The following is a 15,770-nucleotide window of genomic DNA, read 5'->3' as shown; positions in this document are numbered from 1 at the left end:
GTAAATAATTAAACCAAAATGTATGTGCGTCTCTGAGTTAAATACTGAGGATTCATAAATTAGTGAAGCTTATTACTTGGCGTTAAGGAGTTAAGGCATGACTATAAAGCAGTTTTCTGTGAGAAGCTATTTAGGTATAAGAACAAAATGACAGACTAAACTCTGGGGAGCAGCCAAAGACATGGTGTGTGGGACAAAACTGATGCAATGAAAAAGAAAAAGAAAAGCACATAGTATGATAGAATAATATAAAAACCAAGTGAGAAAATTGCATTGTGGTGAACATTTGTGATACAGGATAAAAAATCAAATTGTATTCACTGATTAATTTCAGAGATAACAAAAATATGTAGGGCCTAGTTAGATGCTAAGTTATTAACTCTATCTTTAGTCTTTCTTATTCAAAAATAAGTAATACGTTAAAAATTTATAGTAATTTTGCTTTTGGCCCCTAACATTCCTGAAATGTTTCAATGGTAATGTGTGAAATACAAATTTGCATGTGCTTTTCGGATCATATTTACATAGTATAATAAATATATAATAACAATAGAAAAAATATAATAATCTACGCTACATCTGAACAGTTAAGTGGAATTATCCTTCTCTACATCAGAACACATTATTTGGCCTGTTACATATTACCATTTTCCTCTGAAATCAGTGGCTTTATGTGGAGATAAGTGTAACATTAGTGGTAGTTCAATAGCTGGAAAAGATTAGCAAGAATGAAAACAATATTTCTCTTGGCAGAAAATTAAAATTACATTTTAATTACTACCACTAAAATTTTATTTTAGTGAAAGTTATACTCAATTTGTAACTCGTGGGGTAACTGTGTACTTTATAGTTAGTTTAGTCTCCAAATTTGTTTGAGTTTTGACTATTTTATCTTGAATGTCTTTGTTGTTATGATATATTCAATGGGAGGTAAAAAACTGACTTCTCTGTTTTTATTTCAAGAATTAAAATAAAGAACTTACAAAACAATTCTGTTTCTTTCAGAAGTCATTTTCCTTTCTGTCATTAACAACAATCACTTTAAATTATAGATCCATCTAGAAAATTCATATCCTCTCTTTACATGAGTAGATCCTATGCACATTTTTAACCATAGTAGCAGAAAATTAGGTTAATCATGAACACAATTAATGTACCACATTAGTAAGGCCTTGGGTAATTTTTATTCTATTGAAAACAATTATTTTTCATTCTTAAATATATTGAGTCATTAAATTTTAAAATGGACTTATCTTTTTAAAATATTATACTTCCAGAAATCTTTAATGAATAGTTATCAAAATCTTGGTAAATAAAAGCAACACAGTAATTTCTCTGCACACATTTTGAGTAAATATTTATACATGTGCATTCATTTTTCATTAATATTTTCTTAATTTATTTATAAAGAATGGTGATTTAAATGCATTTTACTTCGATAAATGTTATGAAAGACTTCTTATCCATTGTTTTATTGTTTATTTTGAAACAGCTGCAGTCTAATGTTCCATGCCTAAAGTCCAGTAATACAGGAGTGATTCACCAAGTTCTATATAGATTCAAGTTTTAGGTGAAAACAAATTTTAAGAAGCAGTGTATGTGACAGAATCATCTAGTTAAGATGTTTACCTTCATCTTTCTTCCTCATTTTCATAACACAGATTTACTTCAGTAAGAATTTGATTACATCTGCCAGAATGAACAGAACTCAGGTTGCAGTAAATCTGCTTTAGAACTTTGTTTCAAAAAAAAAAAAAAATGGTAAGCATATGATAGATAAATACTAAAGGAACTCATTATTTCACCAGTTAGCTGCAACCTGCTTTGCTCTGCTGCTTGACTTTCAAGAGGTTATTTTTCTTACTCATTTTAAACTTTATTCTGAAATATGATTTTTTCTCCCACAGGCATTTTGCCAAACCTTAATAAATTTAGTGAGGTCTGACAAGTCTGTTTATATTTTTGTGAACTATGAAGATCAGGGGTTCCTGGAGTAGACGTGAAAGAGTGTAAGGTGTCATTTTGTTAATTTAAAACACATTATTGGACAGTTATTCCTGATCCTAATGGTATCATAATTAAATTTTATTCCAGTTAAAAAACAGGACCTTTAGTTTTAAATGTGGGTGAATATTTCAAAGGCTTTTCTTTGTGATTTATGAATACTTTTTGCATAGTTGTTTTAATTTTTGTGTTCCAAACAGCATTTACTTAATGATATGCACTTTTCCTAATTATGGTGGATTTCAATTTTGAACGAAAGATAGAAATTCTAACACCAAATATTTATCTATAAGTATTACATAAATCATATGTAAATATACGAGCTGATATAACCTTATAAGCATGAGTTAGAGAATGGATTACATGGGAAAATAACCGTTTAAAATTACTGCATTTATGAGGATTTATTATGTGGGAATAGTTTTACTACGTCGTTTTAATACTCCTATAAAATATATTTATGCACATTTTATATTTTATTGTTCCTAAATATCCATGAAGTATGTGAATATTCACAAGGCTGCTTGGAGAAGTGATACTGAGTGGGCACTGAGAGACCACAGTGAGCAAAATGTGGAGAAGGAAAATTTGCATCTGGATAGAATTGGTATGCTTTGATCCCCACAGTATCTATCTCCTGGGGTTGTTAGCAGGGTTAAATGGTATGGTGTTATACAAAATTCTTTCCCAGTTCTGGGCACATAATAGTTTGTCAATAGATGGCAGAGCCTACATTATAAGAATTGAATCCAATTGACATCTCTTTAGTTTTTAATTCATGAATAGAGTTAATCTGAGTTTCACTCTGTGTGGATTGGTTCATGTTTATGGTGTTACCTTCTCCTCTGGACTTGGTGATTTAAGAGGGCAGTTGAACTTAAGAAAAAGCTGAAGTGAGTGTTTGAAAGGATTGGAATAAGGTGCACTGCTTAAAGAAGCAGTACACATCTTTATGTGTTTGAATGGGAGTAGTTTTATTTTTTTGGCTCCGGGAGGCAGAATCAGGACCAAATACGTGAAAGTTATAAATGGTAGACTTCAGATCAAGGTGAAAGAGAATTATCTAATGGTACAAATGCTCAACAACAGAAAGAGCTACCTAAAATGATGGTGGATATCTTGTCTTTGAAGAAGTAAGAGGGGATGAATGACTACTAGTTGAAGGTGTCGTTTGCAACAATGGGTAACTGGGATTTTGGAATCAATATTTTATTTCAATATCGAAGAAACCTGTAACCACTAATAGGGTTCAGAAAAAATGGAAAGTTATATAGACGTACACAGGAATGGGGCAGTCCTGAGTAATGATTAAGAGAAGTGACTAATCCCACTGCCACCTACCAGATGGAGAAATCAGTTATATTAATGGACAGGTTTCTCCCCATTTTCCACATTTAATTCAAGTTCAAATTAGAGGAAACCCTTTATCCTTTGTCCTTAGACTACCGTGCAGTATATTACTCTTTTTGTTTTGTTTTGTTTTGTTTTGAGAGAGGCTAGTAATGTAGGCTTCAGAAGCAGAATGCTTGGGTACCAATCCTATATTTGCCATATACTAGTTGTACGTAGTAAAACTCAGACCCTCATCTGTAAAGTGGAGATAATAGTAGTACCTATCCAGATGTCTGTTGTGATTTTTAAAAAAAAATATCTTCTATATTTTTCAAACATACTATTTCACATAACTCTGTGCCTCATACTTTTTAAAAAAAATTAATTAATTTACTTTGGCTGCCTTGGGTCTTCGTTGCTGCAGGCAGGCTTTCTCTAGGTTTGGCGAGCGGGGGCTACTCTTCATTGCAGTGCGCAGGCTTCTCATTGCGGTGGCTTCTCTTGTTGCGGAGCACGGGCTCTAAGCACGCGGGCTTCAGTAGCTGTGGCTCGCAGGCTCTAGAGCGCAGGCTCAGTAGTTGTGGCACCCCAGCTTAGTTGCTCCGTGGCATGTGGGATCGTCCCAGACCAGGGCTCGAACCCGTGTCCCCTGGATTGGCAGGCAGATCCTTAACCACTGCGCCACCAGGGAAGCCCCTGTTGTGATGATTTTTTAAATTATTTTTTCTCATTTTATTTTCTTCACATTTTTATTTGAGTATAATTGCTTTACAATGTTGTGTTAGTTTCTGCTGTACAACAAAGTGAATCAGCTGTGTTTTGAATAGTGCTCCCATAAATGTTTATTATTATTTATGATCTGGAGTTAATGCATTTAACTTACTTACGGCAAAATCAATAAGAGAGATAACCTGGTGATTTCCCATGCACATTTCTTAAATTAATGAAAATGGCATGTCTAGTTATTTTTCAATTAGAAAATACAGTGAAAATATTAAGGCTGCAGAAACTGGAAATGGATGGATAGTACTGACTAGCCATCATCATGACCAAAAACTATGATAAGTGAGGAAGAAAGGAAGAGAATAAACCCAGCTCTACTTGCTTACTCAACAGTTTAAAAATCACAGGAAATGTAATACAAAGAATGGAAACACGAAATGAAATGTAAAAATACATGAAATAATGTAATATATCTCTAGTGGCCCTCTCAGGTTATCATTGTTAGGCTTATTGGTAGAAGATAATTCATCCTTTGGATGGGGATCATGTCTCCTTTCCTTTGTATGGTCTCATATCTATTAGTACATTGGGCAGTCAAAGATTATTAATGTTACTTCCCAGCAGGTGCAAGAATTGGAGTAGGTTTTAACATATGATTTTATGTTTGTAATAAGATGTGTAAATACAACAGTCATCCAAGAAACAGTAAATGGGTTGGAGGGGATAAAAATACTTTCAATTACCCACTTTACACCCATAGGTCCTAGAGTATGTGGCCAGGCTTTTTAGCACAATCCATCTGTGTTTGACAAACTTTGTGTAATTCCTATAACTATTTTTCTGCTCTTTTTTAACAAATTATTTGGCTTTTTCTTTGCACTGCTACGTCAATTTTTCAGTTACTTTTGCACAAGAACTTTAGATTTACATCCCAGAGGAGGCTCTGGGAAGTTTTAGGGTATCAGATAAACTTGGACTGGAGGAGTGCCAGACATATAAAAGAGTCTCCAACAAGGATAATACTAGTTGTAAAATCCTCCTTCCTTAGGAATCTGAATAGATAAAGGAAAAGATAGTTTTGCAACTTCCCCCTTTCAAACATACAGATCTCTGTCTTTCAAAACAGCAGTATTGTTTGCTAATCTTCCTGCACTGTCAAGTGTGATTTTTTGTGCTTTCTCCTGATTACTTGAATAGACAACACATTGCAAAATGTCTCTCTCAGAGAGCAGTTAGTGCATTATTGCACAGGGCACGGCAGAAACCACTATGAGGTTAAGATTGCCATCACAGACTGGTTAGTACAGACGGTGTTTTTTTTTTTTTTAACTTCTATATTATATCATTCAATCAAGACTTCTTGAATACTTACTAAGTGAAAACACATATGAAGTGAAAGCATCTTTCCAAATTACCTTTCCAAAGCTAATTTGGAAAGATACAAGGAAATGTAAGGCTTAACTCCCACCTTTAAAGAGTTTACAAACTACTCAGGGAGGTTAGACATACACGTATGTATTAGTTTTTATTGTTGTTGTAACCAATTACTACAAACCTGGTGGCCTAAACAATAAAATTAATTACCTCAGTTAATGTTAAGTCAGAAGTCTGACATGGGTTTCGCTAGGATAAAATCAAGATAACAACAGGGCAGTGTTCTTTCTGGGGGTTCTAGGGGAGAATCTGTTTCCTTGCCTTTTTCAGCTTCAAGAGGCTACCCCAATTCCTTAGCTTGTGTCCCCTTTCCTTCATCTTCAAAGTCAGCAATTTGCACTTCTCTGACTCTTCGTCAGTCATCATGGTTCTCTCTCTGAAATAGCTGGGAAAGTTTTTCTGATTTAAAGGACATTTGTGATGAGATAGCACCCACTCTGATAACCAAACATAATCTCCCATCAAAAGATCCTTAACCTTAATCACATATGCAAAGTTTCTTTTGCTATGTATATTCATTGGGTTGAGGGATTAGGACACAGACATCTTTGGGAGCAATTCTTCTGCCTACCACAACACTATAATCACTGTGGCATCTTTAGCACCTAGCAGAGTGCTCCATAAATGTTTTGAATCAATGAATGGAAAGATTTATAAAGCAATATATTAAAGATACAAGGAAAGTGTGTTTTGGGTTTTGGAAACAGACATCACTTGTACATAAATTTACAAGACCTGGCTATGACTACAGAAATATATAGTCGTTTGAAGGAAAAGATTTCAAGTCAAAAGATTCAAAGATATCTATTTAGAATTTATAATAAGTACATGCTTATAGACATGTCATTGGATGTTTTTAAATTATCAAAAATAAATCTAATGTTGATGCATGTAAATAGTTCCTAAGTTCTGCTGTTAAAATCATGTACTATTAAGATAGTATTTATTAGAGCTGAAATCAATCTCAATAGAGCATCAACGGACATAGATCTTGGGTTTTGTCTTAAATCAATGTCTAAAGATGTAGGTCAGAGAATAGGGGATATTTGAGTGTTCTACAAAAGTAGAACTTTGCTTTCAGTTTACATTTCTCTTTTGTAAAGAGCAGACTTTGGATCACTTAAAAATCTAGCGGTCTACTAAATGGTAAACTGGCTTTCCTTAGAGGAGTTTATGGTAGTTTTGACCAATAGATTTTATTTATGCACTCATGTGTGTATCTGTAAGCCTATGTGCATAAAATTAAATGGTGAATTTACTACTATTTTGTCATGCTGTTTGAAGACAAACATCAAAAGTTTTGGATATGTTAGGTGAAAATTCATAAAGCTTATTCAGAATCTAAATAGTTTTTGGTAGTCACTAAGATATTCCAGACATTGCTGTAGGCTCTAACTGGCAAGGTGGACAATATCTATTCAACCATTTCCTCTGTAGACTTGAATGTAAAATGAGTGGGTAGCTTGAGTTACTTGGAAATAGGAAAAAAGCAGTGAACGTTTTATCATTGAGAAATGGAGTTGATAAGAATCTTTTGGATAAAGCATGCTGGCATTTAATACCTTTTTTACTGATTTAATGGAACAGAACACAAATACTGTTAGTTTCCTGATGCCGTATTTCCTTTAAGTAACTTCAAGGAATTTATTTTAATGACATTTATCCAAGCAAGATGCCAATGCAAAGTTGAGCATGCCCAAAACTTTTTACATTTTAAATTATCAAATTATTTTACTTATATTTAATTTTCACTAGCATTACTTTATAATATGGAATTCTGTGGCTCCTTCTACTTCCCTAGATTAGTTAATACATGGATACATATGGAAAACTTAAATTCATATTTAGTGCCACTTAAAATTTATCACAAAATATTAACAGACACTTCAGATTAAATAACTGTTAAATACTAGGGGTTTTCCTAACATCATCATGCCAAGAACATGTCTTCACTCTGAATTTTAATTTAGGTATTTTCTGTTTGAGATATTAAATGACAAGAGCATCTAAAAGGACAATAATAATTAATATTGTGTTGCATTCCTAAATATTTCCCATGTGCTTTGTATGACTATTTGCTAATCACTACGTTCCCAAGGCTATTGCCCCAGCATCATACCCCTGCCTCTCGCTTGCATGGAAACCAATTACTCTTACCTAAATTTCAAGAGGAAGCTGCAAAGAGAAAACAACAAGAACTGATTAGAACCAACTAGGCCCAAGATGGTGGAAGACTTGATTTCCAGTAGTCCTTGAGCCTCATACACTCATTGTAACACATTAGCATGCTAAATGACACGCCCACCAGTGCCATGACAGTTGACAATTGCTATGACAACAACCAGAAAAGCCCAAGCAAGGACTGAAAAGGAGGGTTGCAGCAGTTCCGGGTCCAAACCACACCCATGTGATAAGTCATGACTATTCCTTCCAATTTCCCGCCCCCCCCCCACCTTTACCTCAACCCTCCTATAAATTTGGTGTCTCTGCCCAAATTGGGTTGAGAAGTTGATTTGCGAACTAAGTTCTTCCTTTTCAATTCTTTGGCCATCGAATAAAGCTTGTGCTGCTTTAGTCTCAGCATCAGTTTCATTATTGGCTGTGCAAATCCAATTGGAAAAAGAACCTCCCTGGCTGAGACAAGGAGGTCTAGGCTGGGGCTAGGGCCTCGGCGTGGGGGCCAGTCAACCAATTCAGCAACAATTACTATAATTAATAATTATAAAATAAATATAATTATAAATAATTGTTACAAGAAGCTGTCCTCTCCCTGGACCCCCAGATCAGGCATCAAGAGAATTTTACCCTCTGACAGGCAGAGTCGATGTTCCTACTCAGCCCTGAAACAGCTACAGAAGACGGACCGTTGCCCCTCTGCTTCCCATAAGATTATGGAAGTAAAATCTCTGAGTGGGGAATGAGACAGGAGGGAAGGGGGCAAGGCACAACTCATAGCCATTGAGGATAAGACAAAAACTGGTTAGAACAAACTAGGCCCAAGATGGCAGAAGACTCGACTTCCAGTAGACCTTGAGCATCATTATATGCTCATTGTAGTATATTAGCATGCTAAATGACACACCAACAGGCACCAGGACAGTTCTGAGGCCGACCATAAAAGGCCAAAACTTGAGGGGACTTCCCTGGTGGTCCAGTGGGTAAGACTCTGCGCTGCCAATGCAGAGGGCCCGGGTTCCATCCCTGGTCGGGGAACTAGATCCCACACACATGCCGCAACTAAAGATCCCACATGCTGCAAGTGAGACCTGGCGCAGCCTAAATAAATAAATAAATATTTAAAAAATTAAAAACAAAAAAAAAGAAAGGAGGTGGAGAGGAAGATGGGTTAAAGGCCTATGAAGCACCTCAGGGTCTTATAAAACTGAGCAATGACCCAATTCCTGGAAATCTCCTCCCCTCCCCCAAAACAGTTGGAATAATCCTCCCTCTCATTAGCCTATGAAATTACCCAGCCTGTAAAAACTAACCACCCCATATTCTGGGGACTCTTGCCTTCTGAGATGGCCCACCCACTATCTATGCAGTGTGTATCTCCCTGAATAAACCTGCTTTCACTTAAAAAAATTATTACAACCCTAATTATAATCATTTTGCCAATGAGTAGATTGAATTAATTTTTCCAGGTTTGCTCAGTAAGTGAAATAATTAGGACTTGAACTAGCTACTCTTGACTTTGCACTCTTTGCATACATTAAGAAAGAATTAAATAAATCCATAATAAGGAATGTTAAATTGTAGGGCCTTAAGGTTATATATTGTATAGAAATCCTGAATTAAAAATTAAGCAAGACACTTTTTTTTCTGATAATTAACTTGTCAGATGATGAATAACATAACATGAAATAGCACTTTGGAGAGTTAGGAAGTTGTTTCTGAGCAAAAAAGTCAGGCAAAACAAAACAAAACAAAACCTAAAACCTGGAAAAAATATTAGTATACCTTTAAACACAAGAAATGTTACGATAAATATATTGTTTTGGGGTTGGATAGAATAGCTAAAGAAATTATTTTATTTACTTTTAAGAAGAGGTTATAACCTCTCTTATTCATAAAAATAAAAAATAAAAGTTTAAGATAGCTATAATCGAGTGTTCTCCATTGTGGGTGTCCTGCTAAATGTCATCACCTATTCAATAAATGAGGTGGAATTCTGTTTTAGAGTTTCAGGGTGAGAACATTCGGTTCATTCTAGAGTTATTTATTTTTCTCCCTTCATTCAGGATTAGATTAAAGCATCCAGCAACATACTTCATCTGTCCTTTAAGGCTGGCATTTTACATAATTTTGTTATTTTCTCCTAATATTGTGAATTGAAAAAGCATACAAATTTAGCAATTAAAAAAAAAAAAGTTTCAGGAACCATGAATTTGCCTCCTCATATTCAACGCTGCATTGCCAGTAAAAAGTGATGTTTCTGATGGACTTGGCTCTATAAAGTCTCCAGGGGTCCAGTGAGTACAAATACTCCCAAACTTGAAAGGGGTAAGAAGTCAGCCAAGGACCCTACCATTTAGAGTAAGGAGTCCCAGGCTCATAGATCAGGAATTTAAGGGTAAGCTTGCTTAACAACCTAAACCCCATTGCCTTACAAACAAACTAGATAGAAATTCAGTCATTTAAAAAAATTACCAAGGTTATTATGTTATATGGGACCATGCTATCATAGCATTAGTTAAATAGCTCTTTAAGTAACTCATAAGTAGGGCCAGTAGACCAGATGAGCTATGTACAGTATAGAATATTATAAGGAAAAAACACTCCCCCCCCCCCGCCCCCCCCAGCACACACATGTCCACATTCATGCGAAAGCAGTACTCAACCAGGTGAAGCCTTTTTCTCTCAAGTTTGAAATATAATTCCTGGTATTGAGTGCCATCTGGTAAAAGGAGTTGCCCTCAGATATCCCCAAGACCACAATAAACATGTAACATGTACATATAATAAAAAGGAAACCTCAATTTTATTGTGTGGCTTTTTAGATGTAAAAACTAAATGGATCAAACAGTTGCTTTGAAAAATTCCTTATTGTGAATATTTGTTTTCTTACACTAATGATTTTATCACTGTTGGATTCTAAACTCAGGAAAACGACACGATTCCCTAAATTCATACATTTTACTAATATGCCAGTGTCCAACGTACCAGGTGTGGAATGCTTAGGCTTTATAAGTTTGGGGGCACTCCAGATTTAACAAAGCAGCCAACACCTGGAAATACATAAAAGCTGGCCTCTAAACGCAAGGTGATGAGTGTTCGTTAACTAGGCCCCCTAGATTCAAAGAATGGCCCCTCATGGCTCAAAAAAGAAAACTGAAAATGCAGCATCATAGAGTTTAGTTTTAGCTCAGATTTCCTGGTGTTCTCAACGCCTATCTTCTCTTTACTCCCCAAAGGCAAAGAACAGCTCTAATCATGACTGTCCTTTTGGTTTTAGAAGAATTTTTTCTAACATACCGTGCTATTGCTTTATAGACATTAATGAACTGCATGAAGAAAAATGAAGATTTCTGCTTAAGTACGTATGATACATTTCTACAGAAAAAATAACCCTGCTTTTTTACACACTTGACCATTCCTACCTTGTGATGATCTTACTGTCATTTTCCTGGATGTTGCCTCGTGGTCTTACCACAGATTCTGCAGCAGATTTCCTGGGAGCGTGGCAAAAGTCAGGGCTAAGGGTTGAGCCTATGATTTGATTGAGTAAACATTAATCTTTTTAGTGGTAAATCAATGTTGAATTAACTTTAAAAACCTTATGTTACATCTATAATGCATCCCAGAGTCCTGCCAAGGGTTTTCAATTAGGTCATTTTTTTAAAAAAATGTAATAGACAAAGACCTGCCACATTCCCAGAGACCCTATACTTGAATGTATGGGTTGTATCACATTCCTTAGTAGACAGGTGTTTTGTTAAAAATACCTATTTTAAAAACTTTTTCTCATGACAAATTTTTCTGTGCTTGTGTCTGTCCTGTGTGCCTGACATATCCTCCAAACAATGACCTGTCTGTCTTCTGTTCAAAAGACAAAGTAATTTGGAGTCCTGTTATACTTGTTCAAACTATGTAAAATACTAATAGAAAGAAAGTTGGGGGATTTCAAAGTAAATGTCACCAACGTACAGATTAATTTTTAGTATTCTCTTTTTCTTTCATCTTTAACAGTCATTGTTTTGCTCTACCCCTCTGCTTGAGCCTACAATCACATTAAAATGACATTTAAATGACATCTTAGGCTAGATAAACATTATCTAATAGAACTTTCTGCAATGATGGAAATATTCCATATCTGCATTGTTCATGAAGGGAGCGACATACATTTGACGGTTAAGTATTTGAAACATTGATAGTGCAACTTTGAAAGTTTAGTTTTAATTTTACTTAAGTTTTTACATAGGCACATATGGCTTGTGGTTAACATGCTGACAGCACAGGGTGAGGTTTTTACGTGGCCATTGTACCCTGTCTTGAAGAAATTTTCAAATAAACATGCTATCATGCCTACTTTTATCATATTGTTTTCTGATTCTGCTTCACTTATTTATAAATGTTTTCTATGTGATCCAAAGTTTTAGTTGAACTAGTACTCAGTGTTAGACATTAGACACTTAAATTTTGTTTTCTGAAAAGCAATTACCCAATAACCATTTTCTATCCCTAGAACATATACTCCTTCACTAGGAGCTACTGTTAAAGGTACCTGTGTCTTAGTCTTTTTGAGCGGCTACAACAAAATACCACAGACTGGGTGGGTGATAAAGAGCAGAAATTTATTTCCCACAGTTCTGGAGGCTGGAATTTCAAGATCAGGGCACCAGCAGATTTGGTGTCTAGTGAAGGCCTACTTTCTTGTTCATAGATGGTGCCTTCTTGCTGTGTCCTCACATGGTGGAAGAGGCAAGGAATCTCTCTGGAGTCTCTTTTATAAAGGCACTAATCCCTTTCCCAAAGCACCTCCCAAAGACTCTACCTCCTAGTACTATCATCTTTGAGGGTTAAGATTTCAATATTTGAATTTTGGGGGGGACACAAACATTCAGATGGTAGCACCTTGGATATAAGTCAAGGCAAATTAATGAATGTGTCGACCAACACTTTATATACATGCTCTGAAATGAGCTGTATTATCTAAAGGAAATCAGTACAAATCATAATGAATTTTGCAATATTTCCTACATTAAAGGTAATCAACACGATTGTTTAGTGGTGAGGCCTACAGATGAAAAATTACCATTTAGAGGGTGGAACAAATAAGTAGGGAAAGAATGAGAAGACATGGTTGCATGGGAAAGATTAGCCATCTCAAAGATTACACAGGTACTGTTTTTCTTATGTTGAAGGCAAGAATTGCATAAAAGTATAGTGACCACTAAAGAATTCATATAAGTAGAATAATGAAATTTGAAAGCTAGGAAGAAGGTTGGAAATCTTTCAATCTGGATCTGTCAGTGTGGCATAGTATTTGATAGCAGTGACTGGATACCTGGATAGCTGTGGCTTAGAATCGCATGCTATTGGCAGTTTAACCTAAAGCGAGTTCCTTATCATCTGTAAATCTCAGTTTTTTTTTTTAATCTGTAAACCAGAGACAATAATAATACTTACCTCTTATACTTATATAGCTTCTGTTCAGGGGTGGGTGGGTAAGTGAGATAACACATTTGAAATGTTGAGCCAAGTATCAATACCTGGTACAGAGTGTCCCACTTTAGTGGTAGGGAAACTGAGTTTTAGGGAGATTAATTAACTTTCTCAATTAGTAACTGGGATTTGAAACCAGGCGTACGACTAAACTGAGTCTACAGGAGTAGTAGTAGCAAACAGAATGGTACCACGTATGTGCCAATCACTTAATAAATGAAATGACTAGTCCAAGAGTGCAGAACTCATTAGTGGTCTGCAGAGCACAAAGTCCTATCAGTTTCACTCTGATGTAAATAGATGCAAACATCACTGGTGCTTGAGAAACAGGAGGTTTTTGACGACAAGGACCTTTTTTTTCTTTTTGGGGGGGAACCAAGTGCAGGCTTTAAAAAAACTCCAGTGGCGTACATTTTTCCATTCAATCAATCCAGTTTACATGGAATACTAGAGACCTTAAACTTACGAAAGATTTAAAATGATATTATAGGGGCAATGAGTATCCATCCTGTATTTAAGTAATTACGCAAATTGTAGCATTTAAAGTATTCTCCTTATATTTTCTGTTTCATCAAAAAATTTTCAGAAACAGTTTTGGGGATTTACACAGTTTAACACCTAAGGAGTATAAAGGTTAAGAGCAGAGCACGGGGTAAGCATCATTATTATAATTTAGAAAGAAAAAGAGAATGTATTATCAAGACAAAGTAAAATAACAGCACAATTTATTATTTTATTTGTGTATTTTATCATAGTTTTGGGAAATTTTAAATTGTCTATATTTTGGTTTGTTTTGTAAATTATTATTAAGCATCTCCTATGTTTGGTCTTAGGCTAACTTTAGTGATTATAATCTTGTACAAAAGACATGTGGTTCTTCTTATGAGGTTTACAGAAGTTAACCCCATCCTATGGGTTGTGACCAACAATGTTCAACTCTCCCACCTGAATCTTTATTCCTTTGGGATCTTGAACAAGTTATTTAAGAATAAAAATAATTTACTTAAGTTTCCTCAACTATAAAATGGGAATTATAATAATTCTTTTTAATGTAGGTTTATTGTAAGGATTAAATAAGAATCTTTTTAAGAGTACTTGGTACAATGCTTAGCATACACTAAAAACTCAATGCATATTAGCTGTCATTTCAATATAGATAAACCAAATAACCTGTCAAAATAGAAATATAAATAACTCTAAATAAGGTTAAGCATTTATTATATTTAATGTGCCAATAAAAAATTGTGAAAATGTGTGACCTGTTAAATAAGTTTATTCAGTTTCTTTTCAGTGCCCTGAATCTCTTATCCAGGATAGATTTTGCCTCAAGCTATAATGATAATTGCAATTATGCTTATGGCCCTGATTCTGTTTTCTCTGAGAAAGAGAAAACAAATAGAAAGACTGGTCTTCATTCTTTACCTATAAGAATTTACTTACAGAAAAAATCTAGCTTCTTTAAAAGGCGTCTGAATCCCTAGTAGAGCACAGGAGATACCATGGGGCAATTCAGAATCATGGTCACGCAATATACTGAAATTGAGAATTGTAATAGAAAGCGAAAAGGAAAGTAAAATAGGCTGACAAATGATTTTTAAGTTTGCTTGGTTTTGTTTCTATAAGGAGAAAATGATCAAAGAGAAGGATTAACAATAGGAAAAGGTAAGATGAAGTGGATTCCTCAAAACTAGTTCTTAATCACTAGCTTCTCTAGCTCTCCCCCAACCTTAGATTCTTTCTGGAGGTGGGGGTGGACCGAACTGGAGGATGAGGAATGAGAATTGTGCAGGGAAGGCTGTTCTGTGGATGGTTTTAATTTCGCCCACTACCATCTCTGTACAGCTGCACACTGCTCCAGAGACATTCCACATTATGCCCACTTTCTTTTCTTCTGTGGACAGAGACACTGTTCCTACTTGTACCCATTTCAGAGATACACAGGGGCAACTATACCCCCAAATCCATTAAAAATCAAGCAAGCTCTTACCTAAAGTAATCAAAGCATCACCTCAAGGTGCAAAGACAAATCTCTAGATAACAAGTGTCTGTCCCTTATCTCCGCCGCCACCCCGATGCAAGCTCGCCTTCTCTCCACTTAGATTTTCGGAGGCTGCTGAGCGCATGCAGGTGGGATGGAGCTAGAGAAGAGAGGGGTATGAATTATTTATGAATTCAACCCCCTTGAGAGATTTCCAGTGAAAGTTAGTCTTAGAAGTTACCCACATGTGTGAGTGTGTGTGTGTGTGTGTGTGTGTGCACAAGGACATGTAATCCGTGCCACATTTATCTGTCAGGGAGAGGCAGTGGGTAATCCCAATGTCTTAGACATTTTACGACGAGTACATGACCAGATTTTATCACAGACCCCAAACCAGACAAATTTCTTCTATGCGCTTTTGGTACCTTTGTGGTGACTGGGGTAGCTTAGCTCAGCTTCTGAAAAAACCTACCTGCTTTGAGCCCATTGGGCAGGGGCAATTTTCCTGCCTGACACCGTGGGTGCTTTTGTTTTGCTTGTTTACTTATTTTTACCCCACAATAACATACCCTTTTCTCACCGGACCTCTCGCTACCTGGGCTGGACCTGTCTGCGCTCTGCCTGCCGGCCTGCC

The 15,770-nt window shown here is 35.8% G+C and overlaps 1 non-coding gene across 1 annotated transcript; it reads left to right on the top strand.

Moving 5' to 3' along the window:
- Window positions 1-8,633: 8,633 nt before the first annotated feature.
- TRNAG-GCC (transfer RNA glycine (anticodon GCC)) lies at window positions 8,634-8,706 on the top strand. The gene has a single exon. It is a non-coding gene; the product is annotated as a tRNA-Gly (tRNA).
- Window positions 8,707-15,770: the final 7,064 nt, after the last annotated feature.

This window comes from Eschrichtius robustus, chromosome 8 (assembly GCF_028021215.1).
Source record: "Eschrichtius robustus isolate mEscRob2 chromosome 8, mEscRob2.pri, whole genome shotgun sequence".
Classification (NCBI taxonomy): Eukaryota; Metazoa; Chordata; class Mammalia; order Artiodactyla; family Eschrichtiidae; genus Eschrichtius; species Eschrichtius robustus.
This window is presented reverse-complemented; position numbering and strand designations above follow the sequence as displayed.